Source organism: Astyanax mexicanus, chromosome 22 (assembly GCF_023375975.1).
Source record: "Astyanax mexicanus isolate ESR-SI-001 chromosome 22, AstMex3_surface, whole genome shotgun sequence".
NCBI classification, from domain to species: domain Eukaryota; kingdom Metazoa; phylum Chordata; class Actinopteri; order Characiformes; family Acestrorhamphidae; genus Astyanax; species Astyanax mexicanus.
In genome coordinates this window covers 29,098,176-29,114,320 of record NC_064429.1, presented here as the reverse complement: position 1 = coordinate 29,114,320, position 16,145 = coordinate 29,098,176, and the positions used below count along the sequence as shown (strand labels likewise).

The window sequence follows — 16,145 nt, the reverse complement described above, 5'->3', positions numbered from 1 at the left end:
AGCAACATTTTGCAATATTTTTACCTTAAAATCACTTCGATACACTGACTGCAACAGGAAGAATGTCATCTGGCACTGTCTCTCTATACCAGCCTATACTACACTATGGCTCCTGTATACATCCCTATACTACCCTATAGTAGCATATACCACTGGATACTACCCTATACTAACACATACCACTGTATACTATCCTATACTACCTTAAACAACCCTGTACTACCCTATGGCTCCTGTATACTTCCCAATACTCCCCTATACTTCCTTATACAAACCTATACTACCCTACTGTAACATATACCACTGTATACTACCCTATACTAACATATACCACTGTATACTACCCTATACTAACACATACCACTGTATACTACCCTATACTACCTTAAACAACCCTGTACTACCCTATGGCTCCTGTATACTTCCCAATACTCCCCTATACTTCCTTATACAAACCTATACTACCCTACTGTAACATATACCACTGTATACTACCCTATACTAACATATACCACTGTATACTACCCTATATGGCTGTATACTCCCCTATACGTCTCTATACCTACCAAAACTTTCCTGTACAACCCTATACTACCTTACACAACCCTATACTACCCTATGGCTCCTGTATACTTCCCAATACTCCCCTATACTTCCTTATACAAACCTATACTACCCTACTGTAACAGATACCACTATATACTACCCTATACTATCATATACCACTGTATATTACCCTATATGGCTGTATACTGCCCTATACTTCTCTATACCTACCAAAACTTTCCTGTACAACCCTATACTACCTTACACAACCCTATACTACCATATACTACCTTATACAACCCCTATACTACCCTATAGAAATAAATAACACTGTGTACTATCCTATATTGCTGTATACTCCCCTATATTACTCTATACCTCCCAAAACTTTCCTGTGCAACCCTATACAACTCTATACTACCCTGTACTACCCTATAGTAACATAAATCACTGTATATTACCCTGTACTGCTGTATACTTATACCTCCCAAAACTTTCCAGTACAACCCTATACTACCCAACAGTACCTTATACAACCCTATACTACCTTATATTACCCAATACTACTCTATAGAATCATATGTATACCACCCTATACTGCTGTATAATCCCCTATCTTTCTCTATACCTCCAATACTAGTAGTAGTATAGCCTATACTTTATTACTTTACTATACTTTACTCTCTTAACTACCCTATATTCTCTATACTATGCTACACTCCATATGCTGCACTTCACTATCCTATACTGCCCTACACCACTCTTTAGTTCACTATAATACTTTATACTACTCTGTATTCCCTACACTTCCTATATTTCATACACAACCCTAGACTCTTTGTACTGCCCTATATCATACCCTATACTATATTATCATATATTACCCTATAGTCCCTATACTGTTCTATACTTACATATACTATCATACTCACATCATACTACTTTATACTCCATATACTCCTCTTTGAGTACTTGTACTTGTACTTCCCTGTACTACCCTACACTCCCCTATACCACTATATACTCCCCTGTTCTCGCTATACCTGCCAATATTACCCTGTACTATCCCATATTACTCTGTGCTACCATACACTCCCCTGTACTAACTTGTACTACCATATAGTTCTCTATACTACCCTACAATAATCTTTACAGCCTTACAATACTCTATGCCTTCTAATACTGTCCTATACTCTTCATATCACATTATACTACACTGTAATGCCCTGGTCTGAAAATTGTCTCTGCAGTACCCGAATAGAACTGTCTAGTATGTTTGCACTCTGCAAAATTTAACAAGCTAAATCAATTCAAATGTCAAATGCAATGTTTTCCTTACTAAACCTATCCGGCTTTGCAACATTTACACAGCTGCTCAATGCTAACTGCACCACAGTGGATGGTTTTCAGTGCTAAACCCCCAGCCATGTCACCCACTCACAGCTCACAGAATTTCTGTTCAGTGATCTGGTGGTCAGAGCCTGTGAGATGTCTATAAAACCACTGAAGACCTTTTATTAGACTCCAGGCTTCTTTTTTACAACACCTTCACAGGGAGTTTGTTCTGCTACACCGGTAAGACAGACATCTCCCAATGCTCAGCGGATAAAGCTAACAGCTGTCGAACATGACGGAATCACTCAGGCCTGTACTGACTCTGAGCCTCTGAGACAGCGAGAAAAAGAGAGAGAGTGAGGAGAAGAGAGAGATACCAGTGTATCAAATGTGCTAACATAAAAAGCCACAGGAACACTGCGGAATCTCTTGTTATGCTGTATGACTGACACCGGCTCCCTGAAGAGCGTCGCCGGAGGCGCTCGCTGAAATCACTTATCCTGGGAGAACCCAGCATCGGCAGAATCACAGAGGTGTTTGATCCCGACCCACACGATTACATGAATGTGCTGGGCTGTTTGAGTTGGCTTTATGGTAGAAAATCTGAAAAACGACATGCTGAAACAACCAGACAAAAAAAACACTCAGACTAACACAACAACATTTACTACCATAGGGCTCCTGTATGCTACACAATACTAGCCTACTGCTGCTGTATACTACCCAATAACACCCTATACTACCCTATTGCTCCTGTATACTACCCAATACTAGCCTATTGCTGCTGTATACTACCCAATATTACCCTATACTACCATAGGGCTCCTGTATACTACCCAATACTAGCCTATTGCTGCTGTATACTACCCAATAATACCCTATACTACCCTATTGCTCCTGTATACTACCAAATACTAGCCTATTGCTGCTGTATACTACCCAATAACACCCTATACTACCCTATTGCTCCTGTATACTACCCAATACTAGCCTATTGCTGCTGTATACTACCCAATAATACCCTATACTACCCTATTGCTCCTGTATACTACCAAATACTAGCTTATTGCTGCTGTATACTACCCAATATTACCCTATACTACCATAGGGCTCCTGTATACTACCCAATACTGCTGTATACTACCCAATACTGCTGTATACTACCCAATACTACCCTATTGATGCTGTATACTACCCTATACCACCCTATTGCTGCTGTATACTACCCAATACTACCCTATACTATCCTATTACTGCTGTATACTACCCAATAATACCCTATTGCTCCTGTATACTACCCAATACTAGCCTATAGTATCCTATTACTGCTGTATACTACCCAATAATACCCTATACTACCCTATTGCTCCTGTATACTACCCAATACTAGCCTATTGCTGCTGTATACTACCCAATATTACCCTATACTACCATAGGGCTCCTGTATACTACCCAATACTAGCCTATTGCTGCTGTATACTACCCAACATTACCTTACACTACCATAGGGCTCCTGTATACTACCCAATACTGCTGTATACTACCCAATACTACCCTATTGCTGCTGTATACTACCCAATAATACCATATACTACCTTATTGCTCCTGTATACTACCCAATACTAGCCTATTGCTGCTGTATACTACCCAATACTAGCCTATTGCTGCTGTATACTACCCAATATTACCCTATACTACCATAGGGCTCCTGTATACTACCCAATACTGCTGTATACTACCCAATACTACCCTATTGCTGCTGTATACTACCCAATACTACCCTATTGCTGCTGTACACTACCCTATACCACCCTATTGCTGCTGTATACTACCCAATACTAACCTATACTATTCTATTGTTGCTGTATACTACCCAATACTACCATATGACTTCTGTATACTACCCTATACTACACAATGGCTCCTGTATACTACCCAATACTATCATATACTACATTATGGCTCCTGTATACTACCCAATACTATCATATATTACCCTATGGCTCATGTATACTAACCTAAACTACCTTATGGCTCCTGTATACTAACCTTAACTACCCTACGGCTCCTGTATGCTACCCAAGACTACCATATGACTCACGTATACTACCCAATACTACCCTATACTACACTATGGCTCCTTTATACTACTCAATACTACCCTATACTGCCCTATAATATCCTATGGTTCCTGTATACTACCTAAAACTACCCTATACTACCCTATACTATAAGCCACAGGAACAGGCTAGACAAAAGGCACTGAGGAGCCTGATGAGGTAGTTTTTGTTGCGACAGGGTTTTTGGTAGATCGGCACTTGAAGTTTTTTATATTGATTGGTGGAAACTGGGGCTGTTGTACCTAATAAACTCATACCAGCACCACAAAAACTACCATGGTGTCATTTTTGGGTAAAATAGTCCACTATTCTTATTCTATTATTGAATTTCATAAGTGAAGAACATAGCTGATAAGATGCATAGATAAAGTGCATAGATAAAGCACACACAGGTTCCAATGGTGATTAAAACACTCTAAAACACTGCAAGCTCTCATATACACAGCAATATACTGAGCATCTAAGACTCTACTGTACCAGAAACTGGGTCATTTCCATGAATAAATACCAAACTCCACAAGTAAATACCTCATTTCTTTGGGTAAATATCAAGTGACAGCATCACTAGAATACCTGGTGGGCTGGGATTTGCATACAGTGACACGACAGAGACGGAACTCTGCTGGATAACGTCTATTCTTGTTTGCAGGAATGTGGAACAGCATTATTCATGCCTTGATTTAACTGCACTCGTGGACCACTCCTGAACAAAGCAGGAAAAAGCAGCTCTAAAAATAAACCGCACTCTTGCAGAACGCAACGCAGCCCTGCATCCGCTGCTTCAGAACGGACCACTCCAACAACAGCGGTCATGCAACCCACCGGCACCTTGTCACCCCCCGCAGTGTCGGTGCATGAGAATGAACATCTATATAAAGGAGAGATTGCGTAATGTACTGAAGCGTAGACTGCCCACTGAGAGAGCGAATACACGGAAGAGAACTGTGGAGAACCTGCTGATGATTCACTTACTTGCACCCAGAGAGAGAGGGAGAGAGAGAGAGAGAGAGAGAGAGGGAGAGAGAGAGAGAGAGAGAGACATAGTAAGAAACAGTAAAAGACTTAGGACAGATTTCGTAAGCCCCCTGTGGATGAAACAGTCAGAACAACCAGTCAAAATTTACACAACCACCACCATCCAACAATTTCAGCTTTATCCGTTCACCTCCCAGTGCTAAAGTACCAGCTGTAGATGCAGTGACAGAAGCAGGAAATGATAGAAAGACAAGAAGGGGAAAAGAGAAAAAGAAATTTTGACACTTCTTCACAGAACGATTCCCAAGCTGTCTCAAAAAATGACAAAAAACCTGTTGTTTCTGTGCTTGGATTCATCAACCCAAACAGCAATTCACAGGTTTTTATTAAAAGCAATACATTCGCATTGCAAAAGTAGTGTAACAGAAACTAGTCCTCTCAAAGCTAAAGGCGCTTCTAAACTGCTGTACGCTGACCGCCACTGGGATCAATTGGCTTCACTTAGATTTCCAGATTTCCACTAAGGCTAGCCTGACAGCACTACACTAAGGAATCCTGATTGTTCTGGTAACCCAGATCAATATTAGGAAGCAGATTGTTTCACATAACTTGTTTTAACGCAGTAAACCGGAAAGCTACAGTCCAATATACTCACCTCTGAATGGCAAAAGAGCTAACTAGCACTTAGTGTGGTTAGCATGTAATGCTAATGCTGCTCCAAAAGTGCTAGCCCGGGAGCAAAATACAGGCTAAAAAATACTCACCTCTGAACGGTGAAAGAGCTAGTTCTTAGTGTGATTAGCAGCTAATGCTAATACTGCTCCAGTTTCGAGTCTCGGTGCTGGAGATCTAAACTATAAGACTAAACTATTACGCTGCACTTCAGCAAAGTGGGTTTCATGCAATTCATACATAAGGTGCACCGGATTATAAATTAGCAGCTAATGCTAAAACACAATCATTACCATTACCCCCTGAGCTGTCCATTCTTGGTGATAATACTTTCCATTGATTATTACACTGCTGATGCTTCAGAACTGTATGAAAAGTTGTGAAATCGCAATTATAAAACTCTCCAGAGGGCTTTTTAAAAATTAGTGATATACAGTTTTCCCCAAATGTTCAAATTTAGAAAAATGTAAAGAAATTTGACTCAGTTTCTCAAAACTCTAAACTCAAACAGAAAATTATGAACTGCTTTGTTGAAACTCCACAAATCTCTAGCAAAACTGAGTCCTTTCACCAAGAACAACACACACAGTTATTTAAATACTAATCTCCTACAGAACATCAAATAAACACTGACAAGATAAATTCAGAGCACTTTTATCATAAGTATTTGGTTGTGTTTTTGACTTCATGAGGCCACTGTACAAATTCAAATGCATACCATGCAAGTCCATGGAAATATGTTGAATTTCTGTTATTTCTATAGCATTACAATACTACAGTGTATATGCGACACAAATGTAAGACAATATACTGTATGTAATATGTTGCAAAACTGTAATTTCCACTTATGGAACAACAATGAGAAACATGATGAGGAAAATCAGTTCTTATACAAAGAGGTAACAAAAATGTATTTATTATTTATGTATCTGAGGTTCAGTGATTCTCAGGTGACCATGGTGTACTAAAGGATTCAATTTGTGTTTAGAGGTTGCAAAGCTGTGATTTAGAATGATATTTAAGTGAGAACATGTGGAATTGAGCTTAGAGTTCAGCCGTTTGGAGTCACAATGTCGACACATGAGCTTCATGTTTTTGGATTTGTGTGCATAGTTCCATTGTTTGTGTGTATACAATGTGGAAAAACTGTAAAAAGTTTGGCAAAAAGAGGGAGAGAAAGACATAATAAGGACAGGGAGTGGAGAAAAGATAGTACAGCTTGTAAACTAACTTTTAACTTATATATATATATATATATATATATATATATATATATATATATACATATATATTTACATACAACATTGTATGTAGGATCAAGAAGCCATTAGCTGTAGCTCTAATGTGAGCATGTCGTGCATTATTTCCTACAGAGAGACATTTGCTCCCGGCTCTCAGTCTGACGGAGCACTCACCTCTTTCTCTCTCTCTCTCTCTCTCTCTCTCTCTCTCTCTCTCTCTCTCTTTCTGTCTCTGAACATCAGCAGAGGAGCTTCTCAGAGCTCCATACACACACTCGGCCGTGATGGACAGTGACACAGCTGGTGCCGCAGCCTGTCGAGCTCCACAGGACTCTGTCTGCTCTCTGACTGCTCAAATAACGCAGTCCGAACTGCTGCTAATTGGTGGCCTCCAGATTTCTAATGCAACAAGGCAGAAATACTTAATTTATGTGTTTTAATTAGATTTATGTAGTATATGATATAACTGTGTTATTACAGGGGTTCGACAATGAAACTGAAACACCTGGTTTTAGACCACAATAATTTATTGTGGTGACGGACAGTTCTGGTGGAAACAGGAGAGTTGAGGTGCACATTGAATTCTGCTGGGATTTGAGCAGTCGTGGTTTTATGTTTTTTGGATACAATCCGGGTTAGCACCCGAACATCCCTTTCAGACAGCTTCCTCTTACAGCGTCCACAGTTAATCCTGTTGGATGTGGTTGGTCCTTCTTGGTGGTATGCTGACATTACCCTGGATACCGTGGCTCTTGATGCATCACAAAGACTTGCTGTCTTGGTCACAGATGCGCCAGCAAGACGTGCACCAACAATTTGTACTCTTTTGAACTCTGGTATGTCACCCATAATGTTGTGAGCGTTGCAATATTTTGAGCAAAACTGTGCTCTTACCCTGCTAATTGAACCTTCACACTCTGCTCTTACTGGTGCAATGTGCAATTAATGAAGATTGAACAATTTAGCCATGAAACCACCCACAATAAAATGACAGGTGTTTCAGTTTCATTGCCCAACCCCTTAATTTAGCAACAGTGTATATAGAACCTACTAGAGTTTTGTTTGATTATGCATTATAGTATACGTAATATATGTCTTTGTTTAAAATATATTAAACAACACTTTCATGAATTTAGTTTTTCCCAATTAGTTCTGACACATGCAAGAGATATTTTTGCTATATTACAACAGATACCAACAGAAATGAAAATGTGTGTTTTAAAAGCGTTGACATAAAAGGCATGTTGTAAATTGACTATTTAAATTGTTTTAGAAATGTTACTATAACTTGCATTTTGTTACTATAAAAATGCAGAACAGTTTCAAATATTTTGACTAGTACTGTAAATCTCATGTGAGTTGAGAAATCCTTTTTTTTTGGCCAATATTTTGGTAACCAAAAAATGCTAATGCTATCTCAGCTAACATTACAATCCTAGCCCTATACAGCTCAAAACCTCAGCTAAAATCACTGCTCAAAACCTCATCCAATGTTACTATCCCAGCTAAGCATTTTGGTTAATTGAATGATTTGAGGGTTGGCAATTAAGTTTTCAAGTTTTTCAAGCCTTTACATGTTTTGTAAAATGAAGTGCAATGGGATGGAGTGCTACAGACTAGTAGCTCTCCAAGCCCAGAGGGTTGTTGAACCCAATTGCAGAACAGTTGATCTCAAAGCAGGTAAACCCAAGAAAAAAGCAAAAACTAAATAAAAAAATAATACTACACTATACTACAAATACAATACCGCTGCCCTGGCTAGTGAATAGAGAGACCAGGGAGGTAGGTAAACAAAAGCTCGCCAGAGAAGCATTTTATTTTTTTATTTTTTATTATTATCGTTCATATATTTAGAACTTTTTCAAAGGTGGGTCCAAATGTGATGTAATTTTTCTAAACCAATATAAACTTTGCTTTAGGGTTGTGGTCAGACTGCCCAATAAGCCTGCACAGAGTAAACTATGTGACAATTCGACGAGTCAGACTTTTCAGTCCGACTATTTGCACTTTCTTGAGGTCTACAACAGCCAGAAACCAGCACCAAAAACCAAATAACATGAAAAGGCAAATTAGATTACTGCATTTCAGTTTGCTCAATAAACACAGCTTACGCAAGCTTTATACACAAAATATAACTGGAAGCCAAGCTCAGATCACGCCAAAGCCAAATTGGACTTTTATGATCCCTTTTGGATTTTTATGATGCTCATTATCACAGAATTTAGACTATATCATTTCTGCTGCATCACAGCCATTTGGAGCCAAAACAGAAGGCGAGAGTGAGCGTGAGTGACCAGCAGAGTGGCAGCTTGATATATTTGGATGCACTGTCGTGATTGCTGCCGTGCCAGAAAATGCCTTTATGGCAACCCTCTCCAGTAAATTCAGAACTGGCTGGAAGAATTATTCCACTGCATCTTCTACATAAGAAATATTTGGCCTTTAAAAAACACTGTGATGAAACAGTTAAGCCAACTGGTCATTGAGTTTTTGTGGTTTCTAAAGAAGCGATCTAGAGTAAACCTGGATTTCATGTCTGAGGATGTACAGAAATGTTTAAAGGTCAAACATAGAAGGATAGAGACTCATGAATTCATAATTTGAATTCATAGTTTGATAAAAAATAATGAAAAATAATAAAAAATTCTACTAAGTTTATGCACGCGAAATTCAGGATGATTAAGAATTGTCTTGGGCTACAGTAAGGGGTTGACTTCACAATTTGTTTAGAACAATTGACAGATTGAACAATTTTTTTTTATTAAAGTATGAATGAACTACAAGTATTTTTAGCTATCTATAGGCAAACCATTAATCATGCAGCTTGATTTAGGGCGTGTCAGTGTGTCATTGCTATTGTAATGATGGGAAAAGTAAATCATGCATGCCATGAAAATGGACTGTTGGTAGGGTCTAAGATGGCCCTTTGCAGAGTGTAAGACAGGGTCCTATAAATTGAACATGAATGGGTTAGATTAAAGTTTGAATTTTAATCGTGCACCATGTGTGTCTTTGTTATCATAACAAGGGGGAAAATATGCCTTTTGCAGCTCAAAAGTTGGCATGAATAATTCTCTTAATTAATCATGGTTGTGTTTTGAGACAGGGTTTTGAAAAATTACAGTAAGAGCTAAGCAGAAATTGGTCAGACTGCAGTCAGAATTTGGACAGAAGTTTGTTTAGACTACAATCAGAATTTAGACAAAAATGTGTGTGCCTACAGTCAAATTTTGGTCAGACTACAATTAAAATTTGCTAAGACTACAGCCAAAATTTTGACAGAATTTGGTCAGACTACAGTCAAAATTTGGACATAATTTGGTAAGACTGCAGTCAGAATTTAAACAGAATTTGATTGGACTATAGTCAAAATTTGGACAGAATTTTGTCAGACTACAGTCAGAATTTGGTCAGACTATAGTCAGAATTTGGTCAGAATTTGGACAGAATTTGGTCAGACTATAGTCAGAATTTGGTCAGACTATAGTCAGAACTTGGATAGAATTTGGTCAGACCACAGACAGAATTTGGACAGAATTAATAAGACTACAGTCTGAATTTGGACATAATTTTGTCAGACTAAAGTCAAAATTAGACAGAATTTGATCAGACTACAATCAGAAAGTTCTAAGACTATATTTAGAATTTGGACAGAATTTTCTAAGAATACAGTCAGAATTTGGACAGAATTTGGTCAGACTGCAGTCAGAATTTAGACATAAGTTTGTTAGACTACAGTCAGAATTTGGACAGAATTTTGTTAAATTACAGTTAGAGAATCAAATCCACAGAGAGATTTTGTAAGAATCTGTTCAGACTATTTGGACTGTTTAGAAGTTTTGTTGTGAGGTTTGTAAGGAATAGAGTTAGACCACAGTCAGGGCTGGACTGGCTGGCAGCAATACGAATTCATACAACTGTCCGATCTGAGAGCCGTTTCAATCCTGCATGCTAATGCTGCTGCTGTCTCCAGCCTAGAGGCGAGTGAGTGGACAGATCCAGAGCGTTCTGCACAGGCTTTGGCAGTATGTTCACTACCCCCTATAGACTGCAGACCCAGATACACCGTTTAACAGCCGCAAGGAAGAGGAAAGTAGGTTGGTCCACTATGGCTCAGCTGAGGGAAAAAAAGAGCTGTGCACCTGTCATGCTCAGAACTTTCTGAAAAAAAAAACACACAAGAAAACGTCCACATTTCAGCAGAATAGCTCCGGCCTGCGGCGTTCGGACACGGCGTTCCTCACGTCTGTCAACAGAGGAAAGTGAAAGAGAAGCCCCTCCAAAATATAGTACAGTACATACAGGGGTTGGAAAATAAAACTGAAACGCCTGTCATTTTACTGTGGGAGGTTTCATGGCTAAATTGGAGCAGCCTGGTGGCCAATCTTCATTAATTGCACATTATTGCACCAGTAAGAGCAGAGTGTGAAGGTTTAATTATCAGGGTAAGAGCACAGTTCTGCTCAAAATATTGCAATGCACACAACATTACGGGTGAAATAAGAGGACAAATTGTTGGTGCACGTCTTGCTGGCGCATCTGTGACCAAGACAGCAAGTCTTTGTGATGTATCAAGAGTCCGGTATCCAGGGTAATGTCAGCATACCACCAAGAAGGACCAACCACATCCAACAGGATTAACTGTGGACGCTGTAAGAGGAAACTGTCTGAAAGGGATGTTCGGGTGCTAACCCGGATTGTATAAAAAAAAAACATAAAACCACGGCTGATCAAATCACGGCAGAATTCAATGTGCACCTCAACTCTCCTGTTTCCACCAGAACTGTCCGTCACCACAATAAATTATTGTGGTCTAAAACCAGGTGTTTCAGTTTCATTGTCCAACCCCTGTATGAAACATATGTGTAACGTATATGTAATACAATACAACATGCCAGACACTTTAACCTAAAGTTGTAGAGGTTCCTAATGATGTCCTGCGATAATCCATCCCATACAGCTCAAATATTCTCATGCGGTTTCTGCAGTAGATTTTGCGGTAGGGGTGGTTGTTGAGTGTTGATTGGACCTCCAATAACATTCCACACATTTTTCAATTCAATCAATGATAGGTTTAGCAATGCAGATGACCATTGGTGTCTCCAAGACAAGCTCTTGAGAGAGCAGCAGTATGTGGACGAGTATTGTCCTGTTGGAATAGTGGACCAAATGTGCGTCCTGAAAAGGTAGGACCACTGGTTTCGGGAACTTATTATCGTAAGTTTGGGCTGTCAAAGTTTCTGTATTGAAGACCAATACAGGTGATCTGGCATTGTACAAAATTGCACCCCACACCTTGACACCATTGGCAAACCATTGATCTTGGTTCTGTCCACAGTGGTCCCTCTACATATGGATCCATTGGTCGTCTCCACCAAGACAAAAGTTGGACATGTCACTGACGATGACCCTTGGGAGTCACTCGATGACAGCCTAATATGACTATCTACCAAGTTTTTTATTTTATTTTATTTTATTCAGTTCCTTCCGGGTGCAACTATTTCAATCCCTACTTTCTCTTTTTGCGTCTTCTCTCCATTCTGTTTTTGAAGTGTCCCTATTTTTGGTTTCTCTCGTTCTCCCAGGAGACAGAGTGTGCGGACCCTCCACGGGGAGGGGGACATTTAGTCATGCTGTGGTCGTTCTGAAACGAAGCACTCAGGAGCAGGATGCGCGCCTCCAGGGATACAAGCAAACAAGACACAACAAACTCCAGTATAAATGATTCAGAGCTATCACAGCAAACCCAAAAACTAAAATCTCTATGCAAAAGTGGCCAGACTTTTAAAAGAATAAGGTTGGCTGAAGGGGGTCTTTAGACTGATGAAACAAGCGGAACCACTTTTGGTTCCTTGAATAACCTTTATGCGAATTGTTCTTTAAAAATAACATCTTTTATCATGATAACTGGGTTTGGGTGAAAAGGCGAAAAAAAATTGTCCAAAGCTTTCAGGACTCTCACTATCATGTCGAAAGCATTTAGTTTTGGGTAAAATGGTAAAAATGTTCACAACATTAAAAAACACAAATTTTTGATCCTGTGAAACACCTCAAACTCTAACAATACCCAGCAGTTAATGGCTGTTTATAGTTTCTGAGCCTTTTATAAGCCATTTATCTGTGTTGTAAATTGTAGGACATGAACACACATTGTTCTTTCTGAGAAAAAAAAGGTCAGAAAAAAAGGGTTTGGATATTCTAATTTTTTTATTTATTTTTACTGATCTTTAACAAAAAGAGAGACTGTTTCTTTGTTTACAATAAGGTTTGAGAGAAGATTGTTGGCTTTTAGTAAGGTTGAGTAGAAATGTGTTGGTGTATAGTGACGTCTACAGTCAAATTGTTAGTGTACATTCAGGTTTGACGACATCTGGTCTACAGTCAAGTTAGACTGAATTTTGCTTAAATCGGGCAGAATTTTACTGGGCTCAAGGTCAAAGTTTGACAAAATGGTCAGTCAGGTTAGACTGCCATTGGTCTACAGCCAGGATGAACAGATGTTGGTTGGTCAACAGTTATGGTAAGGTTGAGGCAATTTTGGTTGTCTATGGTCAAGATGGGGTAATGGTTGGGTTGGGACAGATAATCTGGCCTGTTGTACAGAATTTGATTGGTCTACACTCAGGTTAGATAGAATTTGTTTGGTCTACACACAGAGTTGATCGAATTTAGTTGGTCTACACTCAGAGTGGACAACATTTAGTTGGTTTACAGTTATGTTGGACATAATGTTGTTGGTCTATAGTTGAGTTAGAATTAATTTTGTTTAGATCAGGCACAATTTTGTCAAGGTCAAGGTTAGACAAAATGGTCAGTCAGGTTAGATTTTTGTTGGTCTACAGTCAGTTTGGGGCAATTTTATTTTTTCATGGTCAAGATGGGAACAAATTTGGGTAGGGGTTAGATTGGGACAGACAATCTGTCCTGTAGTTGGATTGTACAGAATTTGGTCTACACTCAAGGTTGGACCGAAATCAGTTGGTCTACACTCAGGGTGGACAACATCTAGTTGGTCTACAGTTACATTGGACAGAATTTGGTTGGTCTACACTTAAGTTAGATTGAATCTTGTTTAGATCAGGCAAGGTTAAGGTTAGATAAAATGGTCATTGATCTACAGTCAAGTTAGATTTTTTTTTGGTCTACAGTAAAGTTAAACAGACATTGGTTGGTCTACAGTTATGGTCAAGATGGGAAAGAGTTTTGTTGGGCTTAATGGCAAGTTTAGACAAAATGGTCGGTCAGGTTATATTTTTTGTTTGTCTAGAGTCAGGTTGAACAGGCATTGGTTATGTGGGGCAATTTTGATTTTCCATGGTCAAAATGGAAACAAATTTGTGTAATGGTTAGACTGAGACAGACAATCTGAACTATAGTTGGATTGAATAGAATTTAGTTGGTCTACAGTCAGGTTTGACAATATCTAGCTGGTCTACTGTTACATTGGGCAAAATTTGGTTGGTCTACAGTTAAGTTAGAATGTATTTTGTTTAGATCAGGCAAGGTCAAGGTTAGACAAAAAGGTCATTGGTCTACAGTCAGCTTAGGTTTTCTTTGGTCTACAGGAAAGTTGAACAGACATTGGTTGTTCTACAGTTATGATTAAGATGGGAACACATTTTGTTGGGTAATGGTTGGTTTGAGAAACAGACCAACCCAGACTAACCTAGATTGGAGAAAATTAGGTTGGTCTACACTCAGTTTAGACAGAGCTTGATATGTCTATACTCAGGTTAGACACAATTTGACTGGTCTACACTCAGGTTAGACACAATTTGGTTGGTCTACACTCAGGTGAGACACAAATTGATTGGTCTACACTCAGGTTAGACACAATTTGATTGGTCTACACTCAATTTAGACACAATTTGATTGGTCTACACTCAATTTAGACACAATTTGATTGGTCTACACTCAGGTTGGACAGAACTAAATTAGCCCAAATTAGCATTCAGAAATAATTTTATCAGTGTACAGTTGGTTTTAGATTTAAAAAGTCACAGTGGTCAAGTTGTTCAAAGGTTCTACCTAGGGGTCATATATTAGTGCTCAGTTAAATTGGCTGACCATAGCTGACCATACTTTAATGACCTCAAAGATTAACATTTAGAAAGAACACAAGCCCAGTTTTAAGGGTACTTTACAGTTCAGACTGTATTTACTGACAGTGAGCCATTAAAGTGATGGCTGAGATGGCTTATGTGTGTGTTTATTGCATTTGTGTTGCCCAAATTTTAATTACATTGTTTATCGTCCCATTAAACAATAGCACACCGTGAAGAGAAGCACATAAAGGATGCCCTCTATATTAAAATACTGACAGCGTCCATTAATGTCACTATAAATGATGTTTACAGATGCTGTGAGCTTGCTGTGGAGTTACATCTGGACCCTGAAAAGTGCAACATTTCTGAGGGAAAAAACCCAGAATGACCTAAATTAAAAAAAAGAGTATGACCCAGATTTCAAAACATCAGAGCTTCATTATTTTTGGTAGCTTAATTCATTAGTGCAAAGCAAAGCAGCAAAGGTTCAGAGAGAGCACGCTTTTCTGTCTTTATTGTCTAAAGAAAAGATGTGTATGGTCTACTAAAAGAGAGAAAGAGAGAGACAAAGACAAAGGGAGAGAGGAAAGGAAAAGATAGAAAGTGAAAAAGCAAGAAAAAAATGTAAGAGAGGCAAAGAGAGAAAGTGTGACAGAGAGGTAAAGAGAAAGAAAGAAAGAAAGAAAGAGCAAAAGAGAGAGAGTTAGAGAGAAAGAGAAAGAAAGGAAGTGATACAAAGAGAGGAAAACAGAGAGAGAGAAAAGGGAAAAGAAAGGTATAATAGCAAGAAAAGGAAAGAAAGAAACGGCAAAAGACACAAATAAAGAGAGACAGATTAAGAAGGAGAGAGAAAGAAAGAAAGACAGAGGAAGAGAAACAGAGAGTTAAAAAAACTGTAATATATAGAGAAAAGGAAAATAAAGAGTGGAAGAAAGAAAAGGAGAAAATAATAGTAAGAGAGAGAAAGAAAGAAAGGTATGTAAAAAAGAAAATAAAGAGAAATAGAGAGAGAAAGACATCATTAGAGATTAGTGCTGGAGGAGAAAAGAGTAGGAAAACAGAGAAAGAAAGAAAGAAAGAAAGAAAGAGGGTAGTGAGAAACAGCAAAATACACAAAGAAAGAGAGACAGAGAAGGAGAAGGAGAGAAAAAGAAAAGGAAAAAGAGCAAGAGAGAAACAATAACAGAGAAAACAATAGTTTATATAGAGAA

At 38.7% G+C, this 16,145-nt stretch overlaps 2 protein-coding genes across 2 annotated transcripts in view; one reads left to right on the top strand and one right to left on the bottom strand.

The window, feature by feature from the left end:
* whrnb (whirlin b) overlaps nt 1–16,145 on the bottom strand; it is a 117,819-nt gene that overhangs the window by 80,195 nt on the left and 21,479 nt on the right. The window lies entirely within an intron of this gene.
* LOC111191728 (alpha-1-antitrypsin 1-2) overlaps nt 1–16,145 on the top strand; it is a 313,064-nt gene that overhangs the window by 294,514 nt on the left and 2,405 nt on the right. The gene's annotated exons all lie outside the window — the stretch shown is intronic.